The 15782-nt window shown below is 38.9% G+C and overlaps 3 long non-coding RNA genes across 5 annotated transcripts in view; 1 reads left to right on the forward strand and 2 right to left on the reverse strand.

Annotated features, from left to right (window-relative positions):
- Positions 1 to 5916, forward strand: part of LOC132098388 (uncharacterized) — a 53540-nt gene extending 47624 nt beyond the window's left edge. The window contains exons 2-3 of one of the 2 annotated variants that reach the window (XR_009422903.1): positions 4840 to 5199; positions 5737 to 5916. This is a non-coding gene — a long non-coding RNA (uncharacterized LOC132098388). The remainder of the gene's footprint in view (positions 1 to 4839; positions 5200 to 5736) is intronic. The other variant, XR_009422906.1, reaches the window with a different exon arrangement.
- The window catches only part of LOC132098399 (uncharacterized), a 200344-nt gene that overhangs the window by 43547 nt on the left and 141015 nt on the right, over positions 1 to 15782 (reverse strand). The gene's annotated exons all lie outside the window — the stretch shown is intronic.
- Positions 11254 to 12509, reverse strand: LOC132098377 (uncharacterized). 2 transcript variants are annotated; one of them, XR_009422898.1, is made up of 3 exons: positions 12385 to 12509; positions 11666 to 11760; positions 11254 to 11510 (listed from the first exon to the last, which is right to left on the reverse strand). It is a non-coding gene; the product is annotated as an uncharacterized LOC132098377 (long non-coding RNA). The 2 variants fall into 2 exon arrangements; XR_009422896.1 differs by having other exon boundaries at positions 11666 to 11768.

Raw genomic sequence — 15782 nt, forward strand, 5'->3', positions numbered from 1 at the left:
TTCCATTTATGTCTAAAATTTAAGAAAAAGTTGTGTCTGCTCAATTGTGCTACTTCCTGCAAAAAACAAAACAAACAAACAAACAAACACAAAAAAAAATCTGTATGAAGAATTTCAGTCAGGTTTCAGGCTCCACCATAGCACAGAAACTGCACTTGTTAAAATTACAAATTACTTGCTTCTTGTGTCAGATCAAGGCTGCATCTCATTGCTAGTTTTACTTGATCATAGTGCTGCGTTAGACACCATAGATCATGACATACTCATAGATCGATTACAAAACTATACAGGTATTCAAGGCCAGGCTCTAAGATCGTTTAGATCCAACCTGTCCGATCGCTTTAAAAAAAAATGGATTTATCTCTTTTATCACCAGTAAAATATGGAGTGCTTCAAGGATCTGTCATAGGTCCTCTGCTATTTTCAATATACATGTTGCCCCTTGGTAATATTATCAGAAAATACGGGATTGGTTTCCAATGTTATGCTGATGATACTCAGCTATATATCTCAACGAGACCAGATGAAACTTCTAAATTATCTAAGATAACAGATTTGCAACTAGACAGATTCTGTTACTTCCTCTAGAGTCAAAAATCTGGGTGTTATATTAGACAACAACTTGCCTTTTGAAAACCATGTGTCACGCTGTCAGTCTCTGTTTCCCTGGGTGTCCACTAGTGAGCTCAATTCCCCTTAGGCACTTCACCATAGGCACTATAATTCCTCTAGTCTGGTCAGGTCTTCACAGTAATTGCATTCCAGTTAATTGCACCAGGTGCAGGCAATCTATTGTCATTAGTCTTCTTATAAATACCTGTCTTTCCATGTTGTTTGTATGGAGTCCTTACCCTTCGTGTTACCAGTGTTCTCGTCTCCCGAGACTTACCCTTGCCTTCTCGTCCTCTGAGTTCCCGTTCCTTTCCTTCCGGTTCCCTCTTTTGTTTTGTTTTGTTTGTCTCCTTGGACTGTTGATTTGGATTACCCTCATTTGTTTAATAAATTTACCTGCAATTGGATCTCTCCCTCTCCTGTGTTTCTCTGGTCGCGAATCGTCACAGAAGGACTCCATCCTAGAGGATCCAGCAGTATGTCTAACCATAGTTCCTTCCCAGTCACCAAGCGGGTGAGGAATGGGTTTGAGGGTACCCGCATGGTAGTGTTCCGTGGAACCAGGGGAGGTCGCTCAGGAGGGAGTAGTCGAGAGGAGGTCTGGCAGCGATCTCCACTGTGGCCTCCCATTGCCCCGGTGTTCGGATGGGAGCCGTCGTTTCCCCATTGTGAACAGAGAGGGGAGAGGAGGCGCAAACTGGCTGAGCCAGCGCCGCTGTATAAGATGGACGCCAACCCAGTGCCGCTACGCAGCATGGCCACCAACCCCGCACCACGAGGCAAGATGGAAGCCAGCCCCACACCACAGCACAAGATGGCCGCCAGCTCATCGCCACGAGGCAACATGGCCGCCAACCCAGCACCACGAGGCAAGATGGAAGCCAGCCTCACACCACAGCACAAGATGGCCACCAGCTCAGCGTCACGAAACAAGATGGCTGCCAGCCCAGCGCCACAGCACAAGATGGCCGCCAAACCAGCGCCACGAGGCAAGATGGACGCCAGCACAACGCCACAGCACAAGGTGGTCACCAGTCCAGCGCCACCGTGCAATATGGCCGCCAGTTAAGCGCCAACACCCAAGATGGCTGCAGAGACGTTTTTGGATTATTTCTCCATGCTGTCAAAGATCCTAGAGATTCCCAGAACTGTTCACGTCACGTCTGCTGAGCCAGCACCACAGTATAAGATGGCCACCAACCCAGCGCCACTGCGCAACATTGCCGTCAGCCCGGAGCCACTGCAGAGGATGGCAGTTACAGTGGGCTTTCCTGAGTTGAGTCAGGTTCCCGTTGACCCTCCAGAGTTGAGTCAGGTTCCGATTGACCTTCCAGAGTCGAGTCATATTCCTGTTGACCCTCCAGAGGTGAGTCAGATTCCAGTTGACCTTCCAGAGCCAAGTCAGGTGCCCGTTGACTTTCCAGAGTTGAGTCAGGTTCCGGTTGACCCTCCAGAGTCAAGTCAGGTGTTCATGGACCCTCCAGAGTCAGGGTTAGTCACTGTCGACCTTCCAGAGTCAGGGCTAGTTCCTGTCAACCTTCCAGAGCCGAGTCAAATTCCAGTTGACTGTCCAGAGTCAAGTCAGGCTCCTGTTGACCATCCAGAGTCAAGTCACGTTCCAGTTGATTCCCCAGAATCAAGTCAGATTCCTGTTGACCTTCCAGAGTCGAGTCAGGTGTCCATTGACTTTCCAGAGTTGAGTCAGGTTCCGGTTGACCCTCCAGAGTCGAGTCAGGTGCTCGTGGATCCTCTAAAGTCGAGTCAGGTGCTCATGGACCCTCCAGAGTCAGGGTTTGTCACCATCGACCTTCCAGAGTCAGGGCTAGTTCCTGTTGACCTTCCAGAGTTGAGTCACGTTCCAGTTGATTCCCCAGATTTAAGTCAGATTCCTGTTGACCTTCCAGAGTCGAGTCAGGTGCCCATTAACTTTCCAGAGTCGAGTCAGGTTCCGGTTGACCCTCCAGTGTCGAGTCAGATGCTCGTGGACCCTCCAAAGTCGAGTCAGGTGCTCATGGACCTTCCAGAGTCAGGGTTAGTCACCGTCGACCTTCCAGAGTCAGGGTTAGTCACCGTTGACCTTCCAGAGTCAGGGTTAGTCACCGTCGACCTTCCAGAGTCAGGGTTAGTCACCGCTGACCCTCCAGAGTCAGGGCTAGTTCCTGTTGACCTTCCAGAGTCGAGTCAGGAGACCGTTGAATTTTCAGAGTTGAGTCAGGTTCCGGTTGACCCTCCAGAGTCTAGTCAGGTGCCCGCGGACCCTCCAGAGTCAGGGTTAGTCACCTTTGACCTTCCAGAGTCAGGACTAGTCACCATGGACTTTCCAGAGACAAGGCTAGTCACTGTTGACCTTTCAGAGTCAAGTCAAGTCACTGGTGACCTTCAAGGACAGAGTCAAGTCACCGGTGATCTTCAAGGACAGAGTCAAGTCACCGGTGATCTTCAAGGACAGAGTCAAGTCACCGGTGATCTTCAAGGAAAGAGTCAAGTCACCGGTGATCTTCAAGGAAAGAGTCAAGTCACCGGTGATCTTCAAGGAAAGAGTCAAGTCACCGGTGATCTTCAAGGACTGAGTCAAGTCACCGGTGATATTCAAGGACTGAGTCAAGTCACCGGTGATCTTCAAGGACTGAGTCAAGTCACCGGTGATCTTCAAGGACTGAGTCAAGTCACCGGTGATCTTCAAGGACTGAGTCAAGTCAACGGTGATCTTCAAGGACTGAGTCAAGTCAACGGTGATCTTCAAGGACTGAGTCAAGTCAACGGTGATCTTCAAGGACTGAGTCAAGTCACCGGTGATCTTCAAGGACTGAGTCAAGTCACCGGTGATCTTCAAGGACTGAGTCAAGTCACCGGTGATCTTCAAGGACTGAGTCAAGTCACCGGTGATCTTCAAGGACTGAGTCAAGTCACCGGGGATCTTCAAGGACTGAGTCAAGTCACCGGGGATCTTCAAGGACTGAGTCAAGTCACCGGGGATCTTCATGAACAAATGCAAGTCACCAATAATCTTCATGAGCAGAGTAAAGTCAGCACCGATCCTCTGGAATCCAGTATGAACACCTCCCGTTGGTCTGGCCGCACGTATGCGGTGGTCTTCTGCTCCGCCTTGGGGGGCTTCTGCCCTGACCACACGGCTGTGGTGGTCTTCTGCTCCGCCCTGGAGGATTCCGGCCTCGACCGTAAAAATAAAAAAAAATAAAAGGACACATTTTTCGCCTCTTGCAGTCGATTCATATCAGTTTATATTTTAAATATTTTGCTCACAAAACATTATTAAAATTCTGTTTATAAATCTATTTTATTCTACCCCCCCTCCTTTCTTATTTTTATTATATATATATATATATTTTTTAGCTGAAAAGATGTAAAGGAAGCAGTCATTCCTGTGGTGTTTCTGTAGAGGTATTCCTTCAGAAATGGAGAAGACAGAAAGCTGCAAGGTATCTCCGGTTGACCGCCCTCTTCCAAGGAGGCAATGAAGTGGGTGCCCTGGCACAGGTGTTCTGGTCCCTGGCCGAGGGTATGGGGTACAATGATGCGGCTTTACACGACTATTTCAACAGCGGACTGGATGATCCGGTTTCTCAGGAGGAGATGGCGCATTTGAAGACACTGTAACACTGTGTTTCCCAATCCTGGTCCTGGAGAGCCCCAACACTGCATGGTTTTGGTGTCTCTCTTACCTGACAAACACACTTTTGAGGTCTTGGAGTTTTCTCTGATGAGCTGATGAGTTGAATCAGGTGTGTTTGATCAGGGAGACATATCAAATGTGCAGTGTTGGGATTCTCCAGGACCAGGACACTGCCTTATGGGACACACTTATGTGTTTACAGAGATTTTTAGTTTTTTTTTTTATTATTATTATTCAACTTAGCATTTTAAAATAAATTCTAAATCTCTTTTCATTAGTCCCTATTACAGAGGACAATTTAATTTTTGGTGCTTCTAATTAAGTGAAAAAATATTTTCAATATCTAATTATTATTATTATTATTATTATCATTAATATTTCACATACATTGGAAAGGTTATATTATAGCTTATATTATTATTATAGGTTATATTATATAATATAGCTTGTTATTATTGACTTGCTTTTATTAATGGATGCATTTAACATTTAATTATACAGCATCTTTATTTATAGGCTGTATAATTACATACACACAGTAATGTATAAGTTACATGTAATGTAATAAAATTTCCTTTATTTCTGTCTTACAGGATTGTTTGCAGATAATGCTGTTCTTCTTTTTCAGAAGTTTTTGGTGAGCCAACCCTCACAAATCTTCCTAAAAACTAAAAGAGCCATTACTGAGTCTCAGCGAATCTTGCCATGATCAGCTCTTCCCAGGTACATTTGTTTAGAGTATTTTTGAATCAACATTTACTCATCAAATGCTCTGGTCTGAATCTTACTTTAAATTAACTTAATTATATGTTTAATGAGCAATATTAATTACACACAGAGTAAGTAGAGATTATCTTGTTTTTCAGAAGATAAGGAAGACCAAGGAAATGATTTGCCCAGGATGAGGAATGAAGATGGCCATCTTGAGCTCAAACAAAGACAGAAGTCCTCTGGTATGTGTGTGTTGAAGCAATGCTGTTATGTGTTACAGCACTTTATGATGATCTTTCACAGGACTGGTCATGTCAGCCGTGATTATTCTTTCTAATATTTTTTATTTTATTTTTTTTTGATACAGCTATTACAATTATAGCATGTTGGCAAAGTGTGACAGGAACATTTTTTAATTTTAGGTTAAAAAAAACACACCACCTGTTTGTCTTAAATAAAAGAAAACAAGTTTTATAAAAGTGGTTTACATTATTTAATTGTTTCATAAATGTTTTGTTATAAATTGTGGATTGATAGTTGATTGGTCTGAAGCAAGGCCTTACACCGCACAGACTAAAACACATTTGTGAGAGAAGTCAGGAACTTTGGAGAAAGATTCTAGAGGAAGAAGACACATTTACTGCAACAATAGATGAATTCTAGAGGCAAACATTTCTGTCACATGCTAAGGGGTGTTTCATGAGCAAGTCCTTTGCCTCTAACTTTTTCTTAATTCTTGCATATTTAAATTGTTTATTGCAGTATTTTAATTTGTACAGATGATCTCATCAGCCAAATGAGGGGTTTTGACCAAGTGATGCTCTTGAAAGGAGTGAAAGAAGAGGATGTGGTAAATTGTCTTCAGAGAAAAAGCTTCTCAAAAGGTCTTAAAACAGCTTGAAGAATGGTAAGTGTACAGTACTACAAGGGTCATAGTTGCTCACCCTGCTACAATCACACAGAACATAAGCTGAGCTCTCTGTCCATTAAACAACTTCATCTGGATTGTTTGTATTGTTTGTTTTACTTTGACCAGGTCTGGGAACTGTCTGAAAATGGGATGTTAGGACTGAGAGATCCTCTGGCTGAGAAAAGGCTACACTGGATATCAACCACAAACTGTTTCCAGACACGAGAGAAGAAGATCATGACGGGGAGATGAAACCAGTTTAGATGTGATGATAAGGGATCATTGTTTTCTGAAACAGTATCACGTCTTATATGTATCACATGATCTGTGTCACAGTTGACTGGATGGAATCCTTTTAGTTTTAAGGACATTTCATCACTCCTCTGTGTGAACTGATTAATTTATGATATTAATGAATTTTTGATCCATTATTATTTTCCTTGAATTGTGTTTGTCTTGATGCTACTTTATCAACTTCATAGTCTATGCTTCAATAAAATTAATATGGTGAATATTGTGTGTTGAAAATTCTTGGTAAATTCATAATTTTACTAGGTAGGCTCATATGTGTTTATTCTACACTTGAAAAACTACAAATTATTAATTACAGGATTATTTTTTACTTAAGACATAATTTTTTTTTTTTTCAAAAATACACCAGAAAGTTATTATTTTATATATTTATCACAAATATGGCTTTTTTAAAATATATTTATATATAAAGGGAGTTACTAGATGAATTATTTTGAAAAGCCATTTGCTTTATTGTTACAAACACTTGAGGGATAACTGAGAATGTAGCAGGAATGATCAACGTGGATCTTGTACTGTATTCAAACCAAGAGCATCCACATTACTGATGTCCAGCACCTGAGGAGTAAGATACAGGGGTGAGGAGGACATTTTTACACTGATTGTTGCTAATTAGTTTATATATAAAGTATTCTTATATATATATATATATATATATATATATATATATATATATATATATATATATATATATATATATATATATATATATATATATAGTATTCTTAGTACTCCATGAATTCTTCCTTGTGTAATAGTGAAGTATCACAATGTGTATGCATTGTCCTTGATTACTGCTTAACAGTGGGGAATAGATAATGGCAAGTTGTTGCAGGTTCATCCATTCTATTTATTACTGTTAACTTCAAAAATAAAATAAATAATCTATTATTTTTATTATTAAATCATTTCTTTATAATTTGTCCATGTTTCATCAGATGGCCTCACCATGTCCTGTCAAAAGCTTTACTAGCCATGATGTTAAGATTAGAAAAGTGTGGACTGTGAAAACTGTCAGATATAAATGTGACTCAGCTTAGTTTGTTGTCCATGATGAGGAGAATATCTATATGTTGGTTTTACTGCCCTTCTACCCCCAGGGGCCCCGTAGCACCCCCCGGAAGAGCCCAAAACTGTACATTTCAAATGGCTGTAAATCAGAGTCCAATAAACATATCAAAACGAAAATCAGCAGGATTATTACTTATGCTATGCTGATAAAATAATGTCGGGAACAGTTTTCAGAAATGAATGGAATTGTGTCATAAAGGCATTTTAAATATTGCTCACTCTAAAATACCAAATTTCACTCTGTCTTTCAATTATATCATAGAGGTTTACACAATGAAAATATTTAGAAATCCAGTTTTCCACTAAATATCTTATTTATTTCATTTCGTCAATAAACCGATTTAAACTACATTACCCACAAGCCTCCGTCGTTCTATCTATGGAAAGGGAAAACTAGGCGCTGTTTTTTGTAGTTCTTTGAAGTTAAGCTTAGGGTTAGGGTTAGGTTCTCGCTAAAGAGGTCATTTTTTCTCAACATAGCAACCCTTACTTGTTGACTTAATCTATTACTAATGTGATAATAGCAGCAAAACATACTTTTGTAACACGATGCGCTGTTTAATATGGGTTAAAAGATAGTCCAACCACAGACTGTCCTGCGGTGACAAGGGATATTGACAGCCAATGATATCAAAGCTGAGCAGCGGCGCCACGCTTCCTTATCCATTTATGACCGTTATCTTTCGGTTGAAGGGATAGATTGGTTAACAATCAATAACATTTGCTATCTATTAGATTGTGTTTTATTAACGTCCAAACCTTCCTCCAACAATAATGCAAATTCTCTAATTATTGTTGTTCAGCTTGACAAAAATTGGGCAATATTGATGAGCACATGGCCAGCATTCGCAGTTCTATCTAACCAATTACTCTCATTAAATATAAGATTTTTTTTTTCAAAGACAAGTGCATTTTCTAATCAAATGATGAGCTTCTAACATTTACATTGTATGTTATGTTGTGTTTTAAAGTTATAAAAATTATTAACTTTTGTGTTTCTGTGATTTGCCATTCTCTACCATTTGAACTCTAGCAATAAAAACAGAAAGAAAAAACTAATTCAAAGACAAAGTGCCCATATAACTGCACTGCATCCTCTGTCAATAAGTTTGTTTTTGCCACTATGAAGAATAAAAATACTTTGCAAATACTTTTATAAAAAAAAAACAGATAGTCTTTCAGAGAACACTGGAGAATTTAATTGACCAAAAAGTGATACAACACGGTTTCAAACTCAGAAAATAAAATCCATGAAGACATGCATGTCAAGTGTGCAACATCATCTATAAAACTCCATCAGCACAGCATCAAATAAACACTGATTGTCCGAACAATGGAAGAAAGAAAACGTGTTCAGGAAAACAAACACCTGCTACATAAAAATGCAGAAACAAAACCGACAATAACATCATTCACTTTATGACTGGAACTAGGGGATGGCTGTGCATGAATACATCCTTTACGAAAACTGCTGATGAGAACTGATGCTTTTTTTTTTTTATGATAAAAGCACCAGAAGCAAAGTTTACTGTATGAAGCTTTAAAAAGGGAACACAATGCTTTATCAATATGAAAATACTATTTTCAACTATTGTTTTGATCACTGGTTCTGCATACAGTATATGGGTTGCTGGAAGGTCACAGTGTAATCATTATAAGCTTAGAATTAAAACAAAGTTGCATTTTCTGCAAAAATCTAACCTCTGCAAAGTCTAATCACTGATGGGGAGATAAAGAGTTAAAGAGGTGAGTCCTTGTGCATGATGGAGAAGAACAGCATTATCTGCAAACAGTTACTGAAAGACAGAAAGGAAATATTATTTAATTACATGCAACTTTTTTTAGACCATCAAAGCAGCCTCTGTAATGATGCTGTATAATTAAATGTTAAATGCATCTATTATTAAAAGCTAGTCAATAATAGCAAGCTACAACCCGAATTCCGGAAAAGTTGGGACGTTTTTTAAATTTTAATAAAATGAAAACTAAAAGACTTTCAAATCACATGAGCCAATATTTTATTCACAATAGAACATAGATAACATAGCAAATGTTTAAACTGAGAAAGTTAAACTGAGAACAATTTTATGCACAAAATGAGCTCATTTCAATTTTGATGTCTGCTACAGGTCTCAAAATAGTTGGGACGGGGCATGTTTACCATGGTGTAGCATCTCCTTTTCTTTTCAAAACAGTTTGAAGACGTCTGGGCATTGAGGCTATGAGTTGCTGTTGGAATTTGGTCCCATTCTTGCCTTATATAGATTTCCAGCTGCTGAAGAGTTCGTGGTCGTCTTTGACGTATTTTTCGTTTAATGATGCGCCAAATGTTCTCTATAGGTGAAAGATCTGGACTGCAGGCAGGCCAGGTTAGCACCCGGACTCTTCTACGACGAAGCCATGCTGTTGTTATAGCTGCAGTATGTGGTTTTGCATTGTCCTGCTGAAATAAACAAGGCCTTCCCCGAAATAGACGTTGTTTGGAGGGAAGCATATGTTGCTCTAAAACCTTTATATACCTTTCAGCATTCACAGAGCCTTCCAAAACATGCAAGCTGCCCATACCGTATGCACTTATGCACCCCCATACCATCAGAGATGCTGGCTTTTGAACTGAACACTGATAACATGCTGGAAGGTCTCCCTCCTCTTTAGCCCGGAGGACACGGCGTCCGTGATTTCCAACAAGAATGTCAAATTTTGACTCGTCTGACCATAAAACACTATTCCACTTTGAAATAGTCAATTTTAAATGAACCTTGGCCCACAGCACACGACGGCGCTTCTGGACCATGTTCACATATGGCTTCCTTTTTGCATGATAGAGCTTTAGTTGGCATCTGCTGATGGCACGGCGGATTGTGTTTACCGACAGTGGTTTCTGAAAGTATTCCTGGGCCCATTTAGTAATGTCATTGACACAATCATGCCAATGAGTGATGCAGTGTCGTCTGAGAGCCCGAAGACCACGGGCATCCAATAAAGGTCTCCGGCCTTGTCCCTTACGCACAGAGATTTCTCCAGTTTCTCTGAATCTTTTGATGATGTTATGCACTGTAGATGATGAGATTTGCAAAGCCTTTGCAATTTGACGTTGAGAAACATTGTTTTTAAAGTTTTCCACAATTTTTTTACGCAGTCTTTCACAGATTGGAGAGCCTCTGCCCATCTTTACTTCTGAGAGACTCTGCTTCTCTAAGACAAAGCTTTTATAGCTAATCATGTTACAGACCTGATATCAATTAACTTAATTAATCACTAGATGTTCTCCCAGCTGAATCTTTTCAAAACTGCTTGCTTTTTTAGCCATTTGTTGCCCTTGTGCCAACTTCTTTGAGACCAGTAGCAGGCATTAAATTTTAAATGAGCTAATTAAGTGGATAAAAGTGTAAAATTTCTCAGTTTAAACATTTGCTACGTTATCTATGTTATATTGTGAATAAAATATTGGCTCTTGTGATTTGAAATTCCTTTAGTTTTCATTTTATTAAAATTTAAAAAATGTCCCAACTTTTCCGGAATTCGGGTTGTATATTTATATGAATTATTTTTAAAAAATAGTACATGCTTAAAGGACGGTTATCAGTAGTGTAATTGATCTGGTCACAGAAACCTTTCCAATGTATGTAAAACATTAATAATAATAATAATAATAAAGATATTGAGAATAATTTGGTAGTAAAACAAAGTGTTGCACGTTTTCTTGGTGCACAGAAAAGTACATTTATTTTCTACATCATTTGCAACTGCTTTTTTTTTCACTTAATTAGAAGCACCAAAAATTAAATTGTCCTCTGTAATAGGGACTAATGAAAAGAGATTTAGAATTTATTTTCAAATGCAAAGTTGAATAAAAAAATTAAAAAAAACGAAAACTCTGTAAACACTTAAGTTGTTGTTTATTGATCCAACAATCAGCTATCTCATATACATATGAGTGCTGTTCTTCCTGTGGTCAAAATCACTATTACATATCAATTTTTACAAAGTGTGTCCCATAAGGCAGTGGTTCCCAATCCTGGTCCTGGAGAACCCCAACACTGCACATTTGAGATGTCTCCCTGATCAAACACATCTGATTCAACTCATCAGCTCATCAGTGAAGACTCCAAGACCTCAAAAGTGTGTTTGTCAGATAAGAGAGACACCAAAACCGTGCAGTGTTGGGGCTCTCCAGGACCAGGATTGGGAAACACAGTCATCAGGTCATGAAAAGTTCGACACACACTTTTGGTCACCATGCTCACTCGAACACTTGGGCTAAACACAGGAAATATGTCAAATAAATAATCAAGTGGTCAAGTGCAAAGATGGCAAGTGTGGGTATTTGGACAGTGCAAAAGGTTAAGAAACAACAAATGCTGTGCAATTTATGACAGCCGTTTGATAAAACGGTAACACTATCACAGACTTACTGCTGCAAATGTCTGCCTCCGCAGCTTTCTGTCTTCTCCATTTCTGAAGGAATACCTCTCCAGAAACACCACAGGGATGACTGCTTCCTTTACATCTTTTCAGCTAAAAAAATAAAATAATAATAAAAATAAGAAGGAGGGGGGTGGTAGCATAAAATAGAATTATAAACAGATAATTTATTTTTTAAAGATTTATTTACTTTTTTTGGATTTACATAAAAATGTATCAAAAGCATGGTACAGTAAATGTGATTACTGTGATATTTGTCATATAAAAGCACATCAAAAAACGACCATTACAGTTGTACAACCATAGTTAGTTTGATGATTATTGTATTGTTGTATTGATTATTAATATACCATAGTGAAACTACAGTTACTGTGGTAAAAACATGGTAAATGGCCCGTTCCTGGGTTTTAACTTCAAATTTAATTTGTTACTGTTGTTCGTGTTGTGGTTACCATGATTTTACTACAAATTTACATCTTTGAACCTGAAATTAATATATTGAAAGTCTATGGCACGTCACGTGACCGACAGAGTTTAATCACACTAGTTAGCAGCTGTGTTCATTTAGTTAAACGCAATGAAACTGAAAGACAGCCTCGGATGACTGATACAGCAAGTAAACAATACGGTGCTAATCTGATTAATAAAGAAGACAGAATACATTTTATAACAGGCATTAAAAGAGCGAATTTACATCTAAGTTACTCACCGAACCTGTGGCACATGTAAACTGATGGCAAGTATCGCGATGTGTGCTGAATGAGACTTCTTGAACGTGATTTCATAGTGATAAACTATGAATAAGCGATAAGCGAGAATGGGTTGTAAGAAAACGGTTAAGAAAACGCGCCTTGGAGCGTTGTTAAACTCACCTTTTAATGCCGTTTTTCCTGAAGTTGAGCGTTGCTTTGGTCAAACTCACCGCTGAATGCTGTTTTACCTGGAGTTGAGTGTTGTTAAACTCACCGCTGAAAGCGCTAAACCTTTGCGGGGACTTTGATATCAGATTGCGAGGGGTTTTAAACATCAAAAACCAGTTGGAGGGCCAGATAAAATTATCTGGGTGGCGCCGTTTGACTCCCCCTGGCATAGATAATATTTTGTAGCCCGATGAGAAAAAAGGGAGTAAATTAAAAAAAAAAAAAAATGAACAGCATTAGCTGCTACGTGTGAAAAGAAACCTGCTTTGGATGTATTATGTTCAGGACAAACGTAATAGCACTGCAATAAATTGGCTATATTAGGTCAAGGACCAACGTAATAGCACTGCTTATATTAGGTTAAGGACCAACGTAATAGCACTGCTTATATTAGGTTAAGGACCAACGTAATAGCACTGCTTATATGTTGGCATGTAACGTAATTGCGATTTGCAAAATAGTTTCCTTAGAACGTATTTCGTGTGATACAGGGTTGAAAAATCTGTATGATTCAACAAGTCTGCATTCAATTTCCAATAGCCTCTAGTATAACAATATTTATTTCTTTATTTTAAGATTAAGTTGATCACACAATGATCTGTAAAGGGGGCACCTGAAATATTACACTTAGTCGCATTACTTGAAAGAGAATCAGATCCGATCTGGCAGTGGGTCTGGCAGTGGGGTTTAAGTTTCTCCAAATATCAATTAATCCATTGGATAAGCAGACATTTTTAATAATACTGTTAGCATGAGAAATATCAAATTTAGACTGTTGTCTATCCATGTATTCATCTGGTGTCATGTTAAAATCGCCACCGATTAAAATATAATCTGTAGGGTAACTAGTTTTTAGGTCACTTATGACATTTGTTATTGTCTCCAACAGACCTTTATTCTGGGTTTGAACATTATACCCATACACATTAACTAAAATGAAAAATATTTCGTCTAAGTGTAGGACCACTGGAAGCCAATGGCCATTAACATCAGCCTTGTGTGTAATAATCTTGCCTGGGCATTTATTCATGCATATAGCGACCCCTGCAGACCGATTTGAACCATGACTAAATAACATAACATCCCCCCACTGCTTTTTCCAAAAGGTAACATCTGCCAACTCTGAATGTGTTTCTTGTAGAAAAAAACAATGTGATTTTTGACTTTTGCAAAATAAGAAAATTGCCTTTCTCCTTTAAACCCCTACAATTTAAAGAAGAAAATGAGATATTGCACTCCACAATATCAGATTTTAACACGAACATGAACAATTAAACAGATAAAACTTAAAATTGAATACAAAAACTAAAAATGTAAATCCAAATAAAGATGTAGACTACGTTTAGAGTTTGTGGGATAGAAAAAACAGAGTCCCATTCCTTTATCACCCCACCTCACCTCATATCAAAGAGAAGCAGTCAATACCCTTTTTGAGAGATACGTTTACCCTCGATATATCCAAATGGACCTCTAAACCCAGCCGCCTTGCCTTCCTTCCTGGCTTGTTCGATTTTTGGCCATAATTGACGTCTCAATAGTCTATCTTCTTTCGTCAGGTCTTCGGCAAAACGGATGCCAGCTTCTTTGCACACCGATGACGACTTGGTTCTCTTCCATACTTCGTCCCGCGCCAATCTGTGGGTAAAAAGAATGATCACCGCACTTGAACGAATGGTCTCCTTTCTTCCCACCTGATGCATGACATCCACAGCCTCCTCCATAGTAGAAGCAAACTCAGGCATTATCTTGCCCTGAAGTTGAATCACATCCTCTCTTATGCGCTTGTTTGAGTTCTCCTTGAGACCTTTCATGTGAAGACACCATCTTCTCTTATATCTTTCCTCTTCCAGCACACAAATTTTCAGATCATTATTGACTTCGGATAAATTTTCAATTTGTTTCTCCATCATTTTAATTTTGTCTTTGCATTATTGTAACTCCTGTGCATTTATTTGGACGGACTTAGCAACGCTTGCAATCATTGCACAGTGCTGCTTCATTTGCGTGCTTAATTCTTCATGCTGTAAATCTACCTTAGATCCAAGGGATTTAATCGCATCCAGAATAGCCGAATTGGGCACCTCGTTTTCCTCACTCTCTGTTGTTTTTTTTCAGACTTTTTCCCTTTTTGGGGTTTATTTGGTGTGGGTGGATCAGAATCAGCTCCTCTCTCCCTTTTGCTCAAACCTACAGCTATTTCCATTTCGTAACAATGATCTTCCATATCGGCACCACAACTTTGGGTATGTGTACTAGCAGGTAGAGGTGGAAAAAAAACTTATCAAGCTAAACTAACTTGGGAATTTTTGTGAGAGCACGAAACAGCTTGACTACTCAGTCCGCCATCTTGCCGGAACTCCACTCTAGCTCAAAGTTGCGATCCTCTCTGTACCTTCCTGATTCTGCTGACTCATCAGAGAGAGATCGCCTTAACGGCATCTCATTGGTCAACTACGTCATATCCAACTTTCTTTTTATTTTCCAATCTTCACTATTTATTTACAATTTACTTAAGTTTAAATTAACAATTATACAGTTATGAACTTTTAATAAAATCACTAACTATTTATAATAATTATATACAAAAGAATTGTATACCCGGAATAACAGATAAGTCCGGGTTACATTAGTGTGTAATGTTGTTGTTAGAGTATAAATAATATCTGTAAAATTCTAAAGCTCAAAGTTCAATGCCAAGCGAGATATTTTATTTAACAGAATTCACCTACAACGAACGGCCCGTTTGGACTACATCCCTCTAGTTCCTGCAGTAATGACTTTCCTGCAGTAATTATTCTGGCTTAATTTATATCATCTTACGCGGGCTTGGGTCAGACTCGGGCTTGCGCTCCGGTCTTGTGATGTGTTTCGGTTAGCGCGAGAAAGATACGAAAATGGAGAAAGATGCGAAAATGGATGCTGAGTAGGTGTAACGGAGGCTTGGCTCTGGCAATTACGTTTTGGTTGCACCACCAACTAAAGCAAAGTCTGAGGTGTGGAAAATTTTTGAACATGTTTATAATGAGAATAATAAGTGAATAATGACGCACCATCAGTGAGCGCAGCAATGCATCTTAATTTAAAATTTACCTTAATATAATTTGTTAATAAAGACATTTGTTAAAAAATATAATTTGTTAAAAAAAGTTTTTATTGTTGCGTTGTTCTATTTATAGGCTAAATGAGC

This window comes from Carassius carassius, chromosome 2 (genome assembly GCF_963082965.1).
Source record: "Carassius carassius chromosome 2, fCarCar2.1, whole genome shotgun sequence".
Classification (NCBI taxonomy): Eukaryota; Metazoa; Chordata; class Actinopteri; order Cypriniformes; family Cyprinidae; genus Carassius; species Carassius carassius.